The 16,698-nt window shown below is 35.8% G+C and overlaps 2 protein-coding genes across 3 annotated transcripts in view; one reads left to right on the forward strand and one right to left on the reverse strand.

The window, feature by feature from the left end:
* The window catches only part of LOC110827843 (uncharacterized), a 536,626-nt gene that overhangs the window by 371,267 nt on the left and 148,661 nt on the right, over positions 1-16,698 (reverse strand). For both annotated transcript variants that reach the window (XM_087354894.1, XM_087354893.1), the window contains exon 2: positions 2,901-2,953. The gene's annotated coding sequence lies outside the window, so the exon portion shown is untranslated. The remainder of the gene's footprint in view (positions 1-2,900; positions 2,954-16,698) is intronic.
* Positions 1-16,698, forward strand: part of LOC110839933 (retinal homeobox protein Rx1) — a 101,537-nt gene that overhangs the window by 3,417 nt on the left and 81,422 nt on the right. The window lies entirely within an intron of this gene.

Consider the following 16,698-nt stretch of genomic DNA (forward strand, 5'->3'; position numbering starts at 1 on the left):
CCACAGTTTTTTTAAAGATGCCCTAAAAATTCATTTATCCGAATTCTTCACGTTTTTAAATGTACAAACTTATCTACGGCGCGAAAGTCTGAGCGCTTAACTTTGAATGTTCGTGTACTGGACGCTTAAGCTTCTATCAGTATCTAGTACGTACATTATAGATCATTGATCTAGTATACATAGATAGATATTTTTATACATACATAACGTAATTGGGTACCTGATTCATGGTCTACTTGATTGAAAATATCATCCTATGTTTCACGTTTTCGTATGCCTAAACATTCTGGGCTAACTTATTAAGCAATCCCACGGAATCCTCGTTTATAAGCTAATAGTCGTTTAGCTATTCAAGAATTTTTCTGGGTTTTGCGGAAACCAAAGATTTATTACCCTGTTCACAAGTTTTCGCCACAATCTTTGTCCCGAGATATATGAAACCAGTTCATTTCCTCCCGTACAAATTAAGATTCATTTTAATATTATACTCCCGTCCATGACTTCCTGACTGCAGTAATTATTGAAATCCCCATCCGTCAAGTGATGGACTAGACCTGTTTTCAGTGCTGTTGGCACAGAATCTTGGTAGGACTTCGAAGTTAACAAGAGTTATATACAATATTTTATTTTCCGTCTATACACAAACTTAAAATAATGTTGTTTAAAATTACTTAAAATTATAACATTCTCAGTAGATACTGTATCTTGTTACATTTTGTATTGACGACATGTTTCGATGTGTATTACATCATCATCAGGTCTATCAATTTTAAAAACTGTTGCATATCTTGCGTTGCGTATATTGATTTGTTTGATTTTAAGTTTTTGTCTCTTCCTTTAAATTTGGAGGTTGTGCTTGGATGTTTTATATCTGTAAAATTAATTTTCAAATCGTGATTTTGGATATTGACATAGGAAATATAATAATTTACTAATTTAAAGAGTTATCACGATTTGAAAATTAATTTTACAGATATAAAACATCCAAGCACAACCTCCAAATTTAAAGGAAGAGACTTAAAATCAAACAAATCAATATACGCAACGCAAGAATGTGCAACAGTTTTTAAAATTGATAGACCTGATGATGATGTAATACACATCGAAACATGTCGTCAATACAAAATGTAACAAGATACAGTATCTACTGAGAATGTTATAATTTTAAATAATTTTAAACAACATTATTTTAAGTTTGTGTATAGACGGAAAATAAAATATTGTATCAATAAAACACAAACATGACGCAATTAAGATATAAAACAAGAGTTATAGAGTTACACTGCAGAGAGCGTTGGTGTACCAATCATGTCAAGGGAATTTTGACTTATGAGATCAGAATTTGTGTGTGTTAAAATCAAACTTTTTAACCATTGGTACGATTTTCTAAAAGGTTTGGATGACCGCAAAACCTCTGAAGGCCACCCTAATTCCTATATTAAGTAACAGCCACACGATGGGACCGTGAAAATGTTAAATAAAAGCGACACTTAAGCTACTTTGACTGTCTCTAAATTTAAGTGGGAAGATTTCAGAAAGGAAGCGGCCGTCTGTGTAGGAAGGGAGGAAGGCGTGGCCCAATATTAATTAAGATGTTGCTTATAAGAGCGCAATTGATGATACAAACATCACAAAACCAAGAAATATAGAAAAATGTTTTTTTTGAAAATACATTTAAATGAGAGAACAAAATTAAAAATTAGAAACTGGGAAAAGGGGGGTAGAATTATAGATATAAAAGTAGGTACTCGATAGTGGGGAAGCGATGTTTTTTGTGATCAATGTATCATAGATCCGGATCGCAGAACAAGGTCTTAGGAGGCCGTAGGCTTTTGAATAAGAGAATCCAACTTAATAAATTATCTCGTTTAGTTAATACCATAATAAAGGTCTACAGTCCTGAAAAGACGCAAACTTTGTTAAATATTTCTAGCAGAATATAAAATAACAACACGGTAGTTACACAAATTTATATCTCGATACGTCCCACCAAACTGTTGGCAACCGACTATAAGATCACACGTGAATTACACTCGAGATGCGTGTTTAAGCCTTCTCTATTATGACATTGTATGTTATATTATGACTTCGTGGTAGCCACTTACAAGACAACACGCCATTACAGCTCTAAAGACCACAGTTCTGTCTTCACCATCGTAGAAACGTAAAATCTCAAATTTAATTTGGCGTTATATCAGCTCAGTATAGTGTCGTCTAGTGAACATCGATTCTACATAAATTTCTATCAATTTTTTCCCAGGAAAATTACATCACAAGGTCCATGGCATAACGACATATCTCACTAACGCATGACGTGACAAATATTTCTAATTGTCGAGTTTTCAGATTCTCATGGTAACGACGAATATAAATATGGCCGTCTTCTGAGATGTTATGCCACGTATTTTTGTATAGATACTGACTCATGTTTCAGAACAACTTACTGCTTCTATCATCAGGGCGATTATTGAGGCAATAAACACCTTTTAAACCTCGGTTAATATTTACAAGCCATGTCAGTTTCTACTAATCTACAAGACATGGCGACAAAGCGTAATAGTTTTATGGGCAATAAGTTAAATTAACTTTAAAATTGACCAGATATTCAAAATGACAAAGGATGAGTTTGGAAATACGTGTCCCGTAGGCTACTGTGCATCATTCAATTTCCAAAGTCAGAGACTAATAATCCTTTTGATGACGACATGCAGATAATGAGTAGAAAGCCAGGGGGTAACAATCCCGACGTACGCCACTGAGTAATAATGAGGCTGTTTATTTGCGTATTTATTTATTAACGATATTACTAACATCTCGCGTGTAGAAAGTAATTAGTGCTGATGCAGATAGCTATGTTACAGCCCTATATTCGGTCTAAATAGAAATCAATAATCACTTACCTTCCTTATTCCGGGAGAACGTCACGCAGATTTATCCTCCAGCATTGAAAAACCTGTAACAATCATTAGATCGTCATATTTTAAAATATATACAAATCGTATAAACAGAATATCGAGTCTAGTTAATTTTTATCATCCGATATGTCCAAGTCTGAAATCATAGGCTACGTCTGTCGTAAAAACATAATATAGGTTAAACCTCGATTTACGCCGGGGATGAGTTCCTGGACGTACCGGTGTAAATTGAAACTCTTTTTATATTGTAAATTATTGGGAAGTCAATGACTTGTGTTCCCGGCACCCAAACATTTACGACTTAAATTTCCTCAAAAACTGACTTCGCCTTATCCGTGATAGAAATTTCAGTCAGGGGAATGTTTTTTTTCGATTCGTGTCATCCACCCACAGCAACAGTAATTTCTCCATTCTTTCTAAAAGTTTACATACTTACTGTCGTAGCCTGTCGCATTGACTGTTTTATTTTATAGTAATTTTTCATTATGGTAAGTCACAGTGGAAGGAGGTAACTTCATAATTCTGCACACATTACGACGGGTATCACCACCTTCTATTCTACGAATTACGTCCATCTTATCTTCTAACTCAATACACACACGCAACGTTTTAGCAACACATTCAATTCTCTTACCAGGCATGGTGGCTCTTCTATAATTTATAAATATAAAACAGTTTCTACTGCAGAATAGTGGTCGAACAACACAAACACGTTTAGCTCACAGTTTTCAGCACATTCAATGTGTCAACAAGAATCGAATTGGGCACATTTTTCCTTACTCCCTTATCAGACTGAACGCAAATGACTCACCGTGAGGAGTGACCAATGCTCACGTGACTGTCGCTGAATGTTGGCGGATTTTTAGGAGATTGTATTTATAATTTTTATTCAAAATCAGTGATGTAAGAATTACAATTTAGTATAAGAATCAGTACGAGAAACATTGTAAAACGTTATAAATAATAGTAATTTTTTTTTAATTTTTTTACTCTCTGGTTTCAAAATCGGCGTTATTCTGAATCGACGCAAATTGAGGCGGCGCAAATCGAGGTTTACCTGTAGACTGTACAATTACTCGTATGTTACTCATCACCGTGAGAACCTCAGATAGAAATGTTATATTTAATCAGTAATATTTTGCCTGCACTTTTTAAACTAATAAAATTGCATAATAGTGTAGTACAAATTTGACTAGTCATTGTATATTTGTCGGTAATTTCGGTAATTGACCTCCTGGACATATTATCATATCACTCTGGTTGACATATTTTACTTTGAACAGTGCCATTGGTGGTATTGCTTCAGCCAAAGCCTTACCACATGCAACGATGATGTTCATCTTGTACTGAACAACATTTTGCTGCACAAACTTCCTCCTGAGTGTGGTCACGAGTTAACCTTGACCTATTTTCTCCAGTATTGAATATGTGTGTTTGGTTTCTCTGATAAACCTTTGTTCTACCATGACAGATATAAATTTTTCGAAGTAATCTTTCAACATAAGGCTACTTAATTTCTATTCTTTGTTTCACTCTCTGAGATTTCCATTTCGATTTCTTTGGATGCCTCGTCGTAAATAATATAATTCACTTTCTTCCATCTAATTCTGAGTTAAGGCTGAAAGTGTTCAATATTACCGTTTAATTCACGATAGGTGCAGACATTTGTCCTCACAAGATTCCCAGTAATCGGAGTCCAACCCGAAATATCTTACTGGACTGAGAAGTAATGAAAATTCTATGTAAATTTATAATTATTAGTCATTCACGAAATTTGTTTCGCATTACTGTAATTTGTACCTTTGATATTGTAATTATATGTGTTTTTGAGATACTACTGATATTAATACAAATAATAAAAATAATTATAAGCCTATAGACTTACATTATATGCTGATGGTTTTTAAATATATCAAGCCATAACTTCTGTAAAAATTATAGGCTAATTATGCAGAAGCTGATAGGCCAACTGAATACGTAGAGCAATGATATTGTGAAATCTAAATGGAACTCAACATTCAGAAAATGAAAAGGTGTTCTCTCAAGCGTACGCCTTTTCAATCATATTCTCTTCAAAAGTCTTTTATTCTATTTAATGATAAATTCCTCTGCGAATTATGTAGATAATTGTTTAATATGGTAGATAAATCACTTGAGAGATTTTTAACAATTTTATCTCCAATGTTTGAAATATACAAACACTTTTGTAATTTTTAACCCAAGTTTCCCTTCTTGTAAAAGCTTAGTAATAACTGGCACTTTACAAAAATTACTGCTTGTCTGTTCGATATCGGCCGATTTGTTCCCCGATATAATCATATTTTATTTTTACATCCAGCAAGTGTAATTAGAGAAGTCTATTAGTTAAGCAATTAGGGCTATAGTATACAAGATTTATTTTCTTCTGGACTGAAAACTGCACAATACAAACTCACAGTTAGTGTCCTCAATTTATACTGTCAGCGGAACCTACAAGACGTAAATAAAAAATAAATATTTGGAATCAGTTGATGCGCTGATAACGAAACATAATCTCAAAAATTCGGATTGTATGAAATTTTCTAACCAAGCTTTGTTCCTTATCGAGTTGACTCCTGCGTACTGTGGAAGATAACCACTCATGCGCTCATGTAACTTGAATACGTCGACGATATCAGTTAGAAGATTCAGCCTCCGGCCCCGAAATTATAATCCGGATTTCCAGAATAAGAATCAGGAATACTAACCACTCAACGTGACGCTTGGTGCTGTATGCGGGTCTTAACCTCCACTTCACTACACACCATGGAGACGCGAGGTTTAGCTTGTCATCATCGTTACTGAGAGACTGTCATAGAGCCGGACCAGCGAGTCTGCTGACCTCCTGCACCATCGCTTGTCTTAACCCATTGTCCGTGGCCTCTCGTTCCTTCATTGTGCCAAACCCATTCGCTTCTGTTGCCCGATATTCACCAATCAATGTCACAAAACATGACAATGAATGGTGATTTAGTATTGTTAACTTATCGTGCTACATAAGTGTGATAAAAACAACGTTTCGGCATTAGACTACTGTTGTCTCGAGGTTAGTCGTACTCACAGATAAGTCAACAGATTTTATATCCGACATTATTATCAAGATTTCGTAAACTTGGAAGGCCACGTACCTACGTGGTCGCTAAATTCACCTTCCGATATTCCGTCTTTAAACTTAATTTTCTTATTTCATAACTATGGGCCACAGAATCCGTCGGGACCAAAATACAATCCCCACTTATTCCGTAGCCAGTCAATTTGTTACCGCGGTTCACAACTGATAAAGTGTCATCAGATAGACAAGGAACAAACAAGAGATCACGAATATTACATTCCTAACAGCTAAAGATTCGAACCGAATACCCCTCAAATTAAAGCCAAAATTTTCTTTTCTGTAACTGAAACATTCGTGCTGTTCGTTTAGCGGAAAACGTAATTCGAATTGATTCGTGACTCATCTGTGTGAAATTACAGAGTGTTACTATACCGACACCAATCCCCTGGAGTTAGATGAGAGGCGACACATGTGTTTTCTTGTTGCGTGTGTGCGAGCCGCTACATCGTCTACTCGTGTAATCCCCCCCCCCCCCCCGTCCCCCCACAGCAGACCCCGTCAAATTAATAAGGCTGTCACTTCCCTATAACAAGTCTAATCGCTGCTCGAACAAAAAACTGCCTTATAAAAAGGATTTGAAGTTTCTCCACTCAATTAGTTTGCCGTCGAAAGGAGATGCGAATTAAAGTGTTAGGAGGGCGCTGTTTCCACTGGGTTTAGCCCGTGTGTTGTCAGGTCGAGGGACTACAGCAAAAACAAAACACGAAACGATATAAAAACTGTATAGACATTGTAACTTAATAACCCTCTGGAGATGGGAACAGAGATGGCTCTAAAACACGACAGCCAGCATCTTCCTCCACCTTTTACATTAGGCGGTACAGTCCCTGCAAACAGTCTTCGCTCTCCAGACTTGGGGCTGAGATGTCGATCAACTATCAGGACCAATCTTTGAGCACTAACAAAAGACCTCGTTACTTGGCTATAACCAGAGCCAGTTAAGTCCAATTTACTTTTATCGCTTTCCGAAAAAGCCCCGAATTCCAAAAAAATACGTGGTTTTACTCATTCCCTCCACCAAAATACTGGGATTGTACTGCATGGCGATTGTCCATCTACAGCTTTCGAAATTAATCTTTTACAGTTTTCCACTCATTTCATGTTACGTAACCTGTGTAGTCGATGAAGTGTCGTTAAATAGATTCTGCAGCAGCAATTAGAATAATTAATAGCAGATGTTTTACCCGTCTCTGTCTAATAACTTATTGTAAGTGACCGATTGTAAAGAAATTCTGTCAAAACTTTTGTATGTAACATCTTCAAAATATAAATCCGAATGGTAATTATATAGACCATGTACTTTAATAATTGGCAATTCTACGTTTTATATTTGTTTCCTGTGATGCCTAGAATAAACAGCGATTACTTCCTTAGACTGTATCAGTCAGTTGTAATGGTGAAGTGTTTTCTTTGGGGTACCAAAGAAATTTTTCTCAAATATTATTTAGACGAATTTGCGCATCGAACGGTTAATTCAATTAACTTATATATCAATAATATGCCAAAATTAATGGTAATGTAATTTTCTGCGCACAAAATTTATCTCATTTATTATAAAATATTTTTCTTAAATTTCTATCACAATATATTAGCCTGCATGTAAGTTATTACATGGACCGGAGAATTTTAAATAGATAATATGTAACAAATAAATAATTAAACGACAGATGTAATAAACGCAAATTTGCGTTAACTAAGACGCATCCCAAAATTTTGAATTGGCCTCGGTCATTCGCGTGTCGAGTTTCACTTGTTTTTCCATATCAATAGCAACTTGTAATTTCCGCTGTTGAAATGTCAAATGTTGTACTTGAATTCTCGAAGACTGTCAAATTCAGGAGTATTTTAAAGATTATATAATCGATGTATTTCATTCGTAAAATTAAGAGGGTTAATACGAAGCTCTCAAAATACCGTGTACCGAAGTGTTGATTGTTATAGAATTACTTTTCCAGAGAAAATGGGAGAATCTGTGACTGAAATGAAGATTTTGTTGTTCAGACATTTATAATAAACAGGACCTTATATATTTAATGTGTGGAACGTTATACTGAGCCTACAAATAGCCTATGCAATTATATTCCAGTACAATCAATAAGCCTAATATTCGCACGGTAGTTATGCGAAATTCTGAGATGCAAGAGACATATGCGCTGTCCAATGTAGAATAATTATATTTTACGTACTGAAATGCGTTGGAATATATGCGATGCAACTTTTGTCATTGCAAATATAACTACAACGTCAAATATAAAAATACTATACCCTGAATTATATTTTTCAGTTTTGTGTTAATGAATAGTTTAATCACCGCAGTTAGGAAAAATATTTATAAATAATAATTATATGTACAAGCCTTGTTTTATGTCTTAAACGATACAAGCAAAGACAGTGGAGAGAAATTTCTGAAAAATTAATATAAATATGACTTAATCTTTAGCCTAAAATGTCAAGAAATAATTCACGAAGTTTTATCTATAATTAATGGACTCCTGAATACTTTGACGGAAAAACTGGCAGTAGATTTGTAATTTGTTGAAACGAGAAGAATATGTAACAAACAAATTTAAACAAGCTAGCCGCCAGTTATTAAATCAGAGTAAAGAATATACTAGTCGTCTGAAACAGACTTAATAAGTTTAAATTTCGTAACTGAATCTATAACATTAATAAGATAGTATAATTGCGTCATATTGTGAATCAAATATTAAATTAATTATTCGGTTTTGTCCGTCTAATCACAATTATATTTAAAATTTAATATTATACAAATAAGATAATTAAAATATCATTTTATGTTCCACATCGAATAATCGATTTACATTTGGAACATTTTTACAACATGTTTCGGTTTCATCGAACCATCTTCAGGTTAAAATTATATTATATTATTCGATGTGGAACATAAAATGATATTTTAATTATCTTATTTGTAAATTTTAAATATAATTGTGATTAGACGGACAAAACCGAATAATTAATTTACTATAACATTAAGCTTGTTTTCCGTTTTTTTTAAGAGTTCCTGTCACAAAGTAACTCACATAAAGCGATTGTTAACGGGGAACTTCTCGACGGATTACAGTGAAATTCATTTAACAGCTTCACAATAATTATTGAGAGAATTTAAATTTGGTTCGTATCGGAGCCGTAAAATATTACTTTATATGAAATTTAAACAGAAAATTTTGGACTTCTCAAAACCTGGAATTCGTACGAAATTGGTGGGCCGATGAAACACACGTTTCATTTTTAAGACCTACGACATTTATATGAAACATTTTTAATATTGTCGTTTAACTAAATAAAAGGAATAATGCTTTATGGCTTAGGAGTAGTGGGACTGTACATACTAAATGAAAATGTTGACCGAGGGAACACACAATGTCGCAAACAATGCATTTAGAATTTAAGTCTATGTCGTCTTCAAATTTGAGTATGCTAAAAACTATAATTTTTCGCTGTTGTTCTTATTTCAGTATTTTTCTACCTGAGGTCAAAATTTCAGCTGAAAATCTATTTGGCTTGACACATATTTTAAATATTCTGTATCTGACACTTAAGAAAGATGTCAGCCTGTTCCTAGCTTTGAAATGGTTAAAACAATTGTTTATAATTGTTTAATTTTAACCGTCTAATCACAATAAAATATTTTATTAAATATTAAAATATTATTATTACAATTAACATTTAATATTTAAAATATTTAAAATATATTAAAATGATGCTCTTTATATCGAAATGTTCGATTTACAATTAGAGCATCATCTTTTTCACGACATGTTTCGGTTTTCAATGAACCATCTTCAGGTGTATAATCAATATAAATTTAAATGTAATATAATATAATATAATAATATATTATATTGATTATACACCTGAAGATGGTTCATTGAAAACCGAAACATGTCGTGAAAAAGATGATGCTCTAATTGTAAATCGAACATTTCGATATAAAGAGCATCATTTTAATATATTTTAAATATTTTAAATATTAAATGTTAATTGTAATAATAATATTTTAATATTTAATAAAATATTTTATTGTGATTAGACGGTTAAAATTAAACAATTATAATCATCACAATATGACGCAACATTATCATATGGTTAAAACAATGTTAAATTATTTACTGGCGAAAATTATTAAAGTAGATTAATCTTGCTGTAGGGAGGTTAACTGACTTATTGGTGGGTGATTTGTAAGTAATGTGCTTAAAACATAATTCTCATTAATGTTACTTTCAGTTACTTAAAATAACACACTTTTAAAGGCCATAATATTTTAAACACGTAATGGGAACGTAAACTTATTTACCTGTGGTAAACCTGCCTACTAACATTCAATTAAGATTTTTCTCGTGTCTCACCTAAAATTCTGAAGATTATAACAGCTTAAAAATTTTAGCTGTTACATTTTGGTTTCTACGATGTCAATCTTAACATAAAAATTCAGGTTGTATTAAAGGTTTTTGGGAGAGGATGATGTGAAGATTATCTAGACCTAACAGAGTAAGTTCCATCACTGCTAACGGAACTGCTTCCTTAGATACTTTGTATGAACTCATCAGATATTTTAAGGATGTTCAAGGGTTACGAAATGGCGGAACATGTAGCGAGCATTAATTGGTGAGATATGGATAACAATTTTGGACAGATAATTTGGAAGGAACAAGCACTTTTCAAGACTTTAGTACATACTGAAATATAATATTAAAATAAATCTCAGAGAATTTGAGTATGCACTTTTCATGTAAGTTCCTGGAACTCTTGAGATAAACTTTAGATGTCTATAATAACATAAAACTTTATATTTTACTATAAACGTTAGGAGGAATTTCTTTCACGGCGTTAACTTGTTAACGTGAATAATTCCTTAGTTTGACTTTGTCTACAAAAATTATGACACGCGTTGTCTACGTCTCTAAAGAATTAGATTAGATTAGAATTGTTACTATGGATGAAAATGCATCCCCACACACACACAAACACGTTTAGTCATATCCGCGACCGAAGGAGTCCAGACCATGCACAATGCGACTTGACAATTCTGACACAAACACACAAATATCCATAACTGCATGCAACCCAATTTCCGTACACACTTACAACAGTGGATATCGTTACACGTTATAACCGAACCGAGTAGAATGGTTGTGTGAGGGAACTATTCATAACTGTGACCTCACCATTCTGTTTATCGGCCGGAGACTTGAGCGCCCTCACAAGACAGGAGGACAACTGGCCCCTTGTTGGGTTATCGTTAAAACTCCCGCGGCTTTACGAATCCCCCAGATAATCGGTTACCGCACGGAAGATTAATGAAACATACGTCGCTGAAACGGATTAGTGTTCTTAATTAATGCCAGAACATGAGTGAGATTCACAGGACAGAGCGTCAGAGGTACGCGCATTAGACAGGCAGTTGTCATCCTATTTATTTATTATAAATATTTTATTTATTATTTAGTGTTCTGTCTGACGACAGGTCCATATGAACAGGATCCTTCCATCCTTTTCTCTTCTCGGACTGGGACCTGTTCATATACGTTCTTGGCAGATGATCCAGAAGTGGTTTGCCATTGCCTTCTTCTGTGTGTGAATGGAGTAATTGTTGGGATGCCACGGAGGAAAACTCCGTGTTGCCTAGACCACGGCCTTGCCCAACACAAGTTATAAATTCGGGCACCGCCGGGAATCGAACCCGAGACCCCAGGATTACAAGGCCAGCGTTCTAACCGCTAGACCACCGTGGCACATTATAAATATACAAAACTATAATTTCACCTTTATCTTGTATGGGCGTGAATCTTGATATATCACGTGACGGTAACAATACCGGTTGAGGATGCTGAGAGAAACAAGATGGCTGACAATGGGTAGTTGCGCTGTTTAGTCTGGTATAAGTTTGCCGACGTTTCAGAAGTCTTTGCTGCCTCCATTATCAAGGCGATGAGTGCACTCACTGCCCCAAAAATCCATAAGACAGCCATCTTTAGACTCACCGCAGTGAAAACCTCAAATCTTACTAAGATTATTAAGTATTATTAGTTTTTTTCAATGAGGACTCTTTTCCACGAAGATATTTATCAAATACAGAGTATGTCTGCTTCACAGAAAATCAAATAGGCCCACACAGGCTTATAATACATTATGAAATGTAAACCTAATTAGTAACGTCACGTATTATAAGTTACAGCTCAAGATGTTTTTTTTTTTTTTTAGAATATAGATCAATGACTGACATTCATTAATTAGTTATAAACGAAACAGGTCAGTCAGTATAATGACTGCTTACAGACTGTAGGGCCGCGGTATGAATCTCCTAAAAGGGTAGGTGTCTCCTTCTGGCACATACCTAACGCCCTACGCCCAGTAATTTGGCACCAAGTGGAAAGTAACTTATGTTAACTTGTCGGTAAAGGACCCTCGGCCATCCAGCCTGAAGCCAGGCCCTTTCAGGTTTCATGATTAGTTATCAGGCCATAAACCACTGTGTAGAAGCTTCAAGGGATAGGATATTTATTTTAAATAATGTCAAATTTAAAGTAATCTGAGCAGGGGAGATTTTAGTAAAAGAAAGATATCGTTTATATCTATAAATCGATCGATATTTCTCGGAAGATTTAATAACTTTGTTTCAACTACACAAGTTAGCTTGTGAATAATTAAATATAAAGTAGGCCTCGATATATTAGGCCTATGTGGAAGTAAGATGGCGTGGCCTGCGTCTGTTTAAGAAATTTCGGTACAAAATGACAGCGGTGAAACGAATGAACCGAAAATCGCAGTCAAGCGTATTCGGGAGACTCAAGTTTCAAATCAATGCGCGGAGATGGCTGTACCATCGAGGGACTTGGTGGCTTTCCTCAGTTCCTCCAGGGAAACTGTGGGAAGTGATTTAACGTAAAGCTGCGATCGCTTCCTTCCAAATCCTTTTAAATTCATTATTTATTCTATAACTCGACTCTACACACAGGCCTGTCTAATATGAGATATTAACAGCATCGTTAAATAACCACAAAAATAAAAAGATGCAACAGCGAACCGTAAAACCCACGAAAAAGTAGTCAGACGAGATTCGAATCCAGAATCTCTCGAACACAAAGATAGTTGCATCCATTATAAGCCCAATGCTTATCTCAGAACTGGAAATTGGTTAACATTGACTAACTACAAAACATTACTATGATCAGTGTTTTGTGTTCTGGAAATGACTGTACAACCGGCAAAACATTAATTATGCCATTAGTTCAAATTAAATCCAACACAATCCAGAGTCTGCTAATACGAAGGCATTAAGGTGCGGTCAGAACTCGTCTTGTCATGGTACAAGAAGCTTCGACAAACACGCATCTGTTTTGAAACTGCTTTAAAGTGAGGACTATGGTGTTCCATTAGACTTACAAACATGATCGAAGCTTCCAGATACAGGCCTCAAATTTGAAAGACAACAATTAGCATCGCATTATTCATGTTACGATGACAGATCAATCTCGGCTTACCTTAACTACATCACAACTTCATTGTAAAGCCACAAAGACGATAATTTCATGGGAGCCATTTATATTTGTATTAGTCTGTAATAGCATTAGATTGTAACGTTGTCACAGATGAGAGTTAAAATTCAGGACACATTCAATTTTAATCCTCATTCTCAGATAAGAATTTAGTGTCAGAATCGCTCATAATTTTAAATATTACATCAGCGAATTATTGTCACATCTGAATTAACAAAAACGTAAGGCGAATTCTGTTGTAGTCGTAACAAAAATTCATGCTTCAAAGTCATGTCAAAATCGGTCAACGTTGCAAGACGAACATAGAAGCCGAGGCGATTAAAGACAGCTCAGAACTTGCGACGCAGTGACTTAGAGCCGAGCTTTAAGTGGGCAGAAACCGATTCGTGGTTTTTAAGCATGCTACAAAATTTGAAGCAGGCAAAAATTTGTTACTGGTACAAATCTTGTAGCCGACATAATCGACCTTCACATATTTAGTGCGCCGATCTCACACCGAACGATACAGCACACAATCAACGTTTTCTTATGGAGACAGCACTGATAATAACAAGACGACAATACGCTGAGCATAAGATGTTTATTTGCAATGCTAAAAAGTAATAATGTTAACGAATTATTCCTCTTGTTTTGTAGGATAATTATTTTATCAGTAAAAATGTTGTTTGTGATATACAAGGTATTATTATTATTATTATTGCATCTATTCACCATTTTATAGGGTATAGATTTATCCAGGGGTCTTGGGTTCGATTCCCGGCGGTGCCCGAATTTATAACTTCTGTTGGGCAAGGCCGTGGTCTAGGCAACACGGAGTTTTTCTCCGTGGCATCCCAACAATTACTCCATTCACACACAGAAGAAGGCAATGGCAAACCACTTCTGGATCATCTGCCAAGAACGTATATGAACAGGTCCCAGTCCGAGAAAAGGATGGAAGGATCCTGTTCATATGGACCTGTCGTCAGACAGAACACTAAATAAATAAAACCCGAGAAAACCTCGCCCCTGAGGTACATAGTCCAGCAACTATTTCCGAAATACATTTTGTTTTTAATACGCAATACATATATTATATAATTTTATTGTTAGAGATGACTACATATTTTACACCATCGTCTTTCGAATGACGTATGAAGATCCTTAAATAGCAGGTTTATTATTATTCCATCTATTCACCATTTTACAGGGTACGTACTTCCATGTACCTGAGACAAACCTTGCCCCTGAGGTACAAAGTCTAGCAAAACGTCTGTCTGATCACGTATAGCGTAACAGAAAAAGTTATTAGTCTTTTTAATTTCGATTCAGTGGGTGGTATTTTGATGCACTATACTGTATTTTGTAAACCAAATTAATTATAAAACACGAACAATGCAGTCACACGCATTAAAATAAGCAATTCTGTTCCATCGAGAATCGAACCCTTGTCATACGGCCAGGATCACGTGTCAAAGACAATTCAAAGGTTCCCTTAAACTTAGTACCTAGCAGATGTCAGTGGCGTCGTCAGAATTTGGCAACTCGTTTGGGGTAGGACTGGGAGAGATAAGCGAGTTAATACGATGCTATTCGGACGTGTTTATTTTTGAGGGCCACGCTGTCTTTCCATTTCCATTAGCGCAGTGTCAATCAGCAACTTGGACAAGTCACGTGCTAATTGAGGAGGACTTTAGTCCGAGATGGCAGATAACGTCAGGCCGCTGCCGAGTGCTGGATGCTGTACAATCACTGACTCCTCAGGAGTTAAATCTCTCATCGTACAACGAGTCAGCCAACACCATGGAACAATATCGTTTCTGAGAAGATTATGGTCGCTTGGCTGGTCAGGAAATGGTCTGCAGACGTTTCAATACCGTGTTCAAAACATATCTTATGAGTACACCATCATTTTTCTGGTCAGTTTTAATATTATACTCCCATTTGCACCTAAGTCTCCAAAGTCTCCAAAGTAGTATCGTAACTTCAGGTTAGGTTAGAACTCTTGATTTCCTCTCAGACCTTTCGCCTTTATATCATTGTCGTAATGGAACTAAGAATTGGCGAAGAGTAGACCAGAAATTGTAAAGAACCTCACTAATCGGTACTCTCTCCTCCTGTCACTTCCTGTCTCTTACATCCGGATGCAGACTTCAACACCTTGTTCTCCAAGATCCTTCGTGTACAGTCCTCGAAAATAAGAGACCAAAACACGCGTCCTATGCGTGTTGATCTTTTGCTGAATAACAGCGAGGAATCCCTAAATTCATTTGTCTCCTCTCATGATCTGATCTGTGCCATCTTCTCCTTCTACTTTCAAAATTTAAGCTTTTTCATTCGTTTCCAGGACACATAAACTGTCTAAACCATCTCACACGAGGTCTTCTAAATTCACTTTTTCCCAAGATCTGTAGATGAAAACACTTCATGGTAATCTGTAGTCTCCTGGTAAGCCTACCTATTTTTAAGCTTATTTTACTTACTTATGGTTTTTCCAGCGACGCTGTTGGTATCATAGAATATGTTATTGACTAGGAGATCACTGTGTAAAACCACGATAAACTTGCCAGAATAATAGGCTTCAGGCAAATATTTGAGCTCGGGACATTCCGAATATGAAACAGGAGTACCAACCACTCTGCTATGATACTTCCTACCATCATAACCAGCAGTACCGCCAAAATCAGTTGGTTACTTGGTAAACATTTATACAAGGTCGCATGTCCTCAGATTATGATGTCCTCCTGTGTCTCCATCTTCAGGAATTGTTATCCACCTGCGAGTTTGGACGCGACCCCCGGAAGGCTACATTTCTCCATCACCTTGACTGAGTTTTAATTTGCGGTTAGAAGCAGCTACGGACATTCTGCGGTCAGAACATTAGCAGATTATGTCACTCAGGGAAATGTTATTTTCCTTTCAAAACAAATTCCGCAATTTGAAAGCCGTGGCTACGATAACACTGACACTTGTTACAGAAAATAACAAGTCAATCATTGCCGGTCACAGTGGCCGCGCGGTCTGAGGTCTGGGTCTTCAGCGCTTGGACAATAGGACCTTGGGTTTGAATCCCACTCAAGGCATAGGTGTTTGTCGTCTTATCCTGCATAGGGCTGATCACTAGCCCAAGGAGTCCTACCAAACGCCTAAATAT

The sequence above is a fragment of the Zootermopsis nevadensis genome, unplaced genomic scaffold (genome assembly GCF_977971745.1).
Source record: "Zootermopsis nevadensis isolate Lab colony 2312 unplaced genomic scaffold, Znev_1.0 Znev_ptg000024l, whole genome shotgun sequence".
Taxonomy (NCBI): Eukaryota; Metazoa; Arthropoda; class Insecta; order Blattodea; family Termopsidae; genus Zootermopsis; species Zootermopsis nevadensis.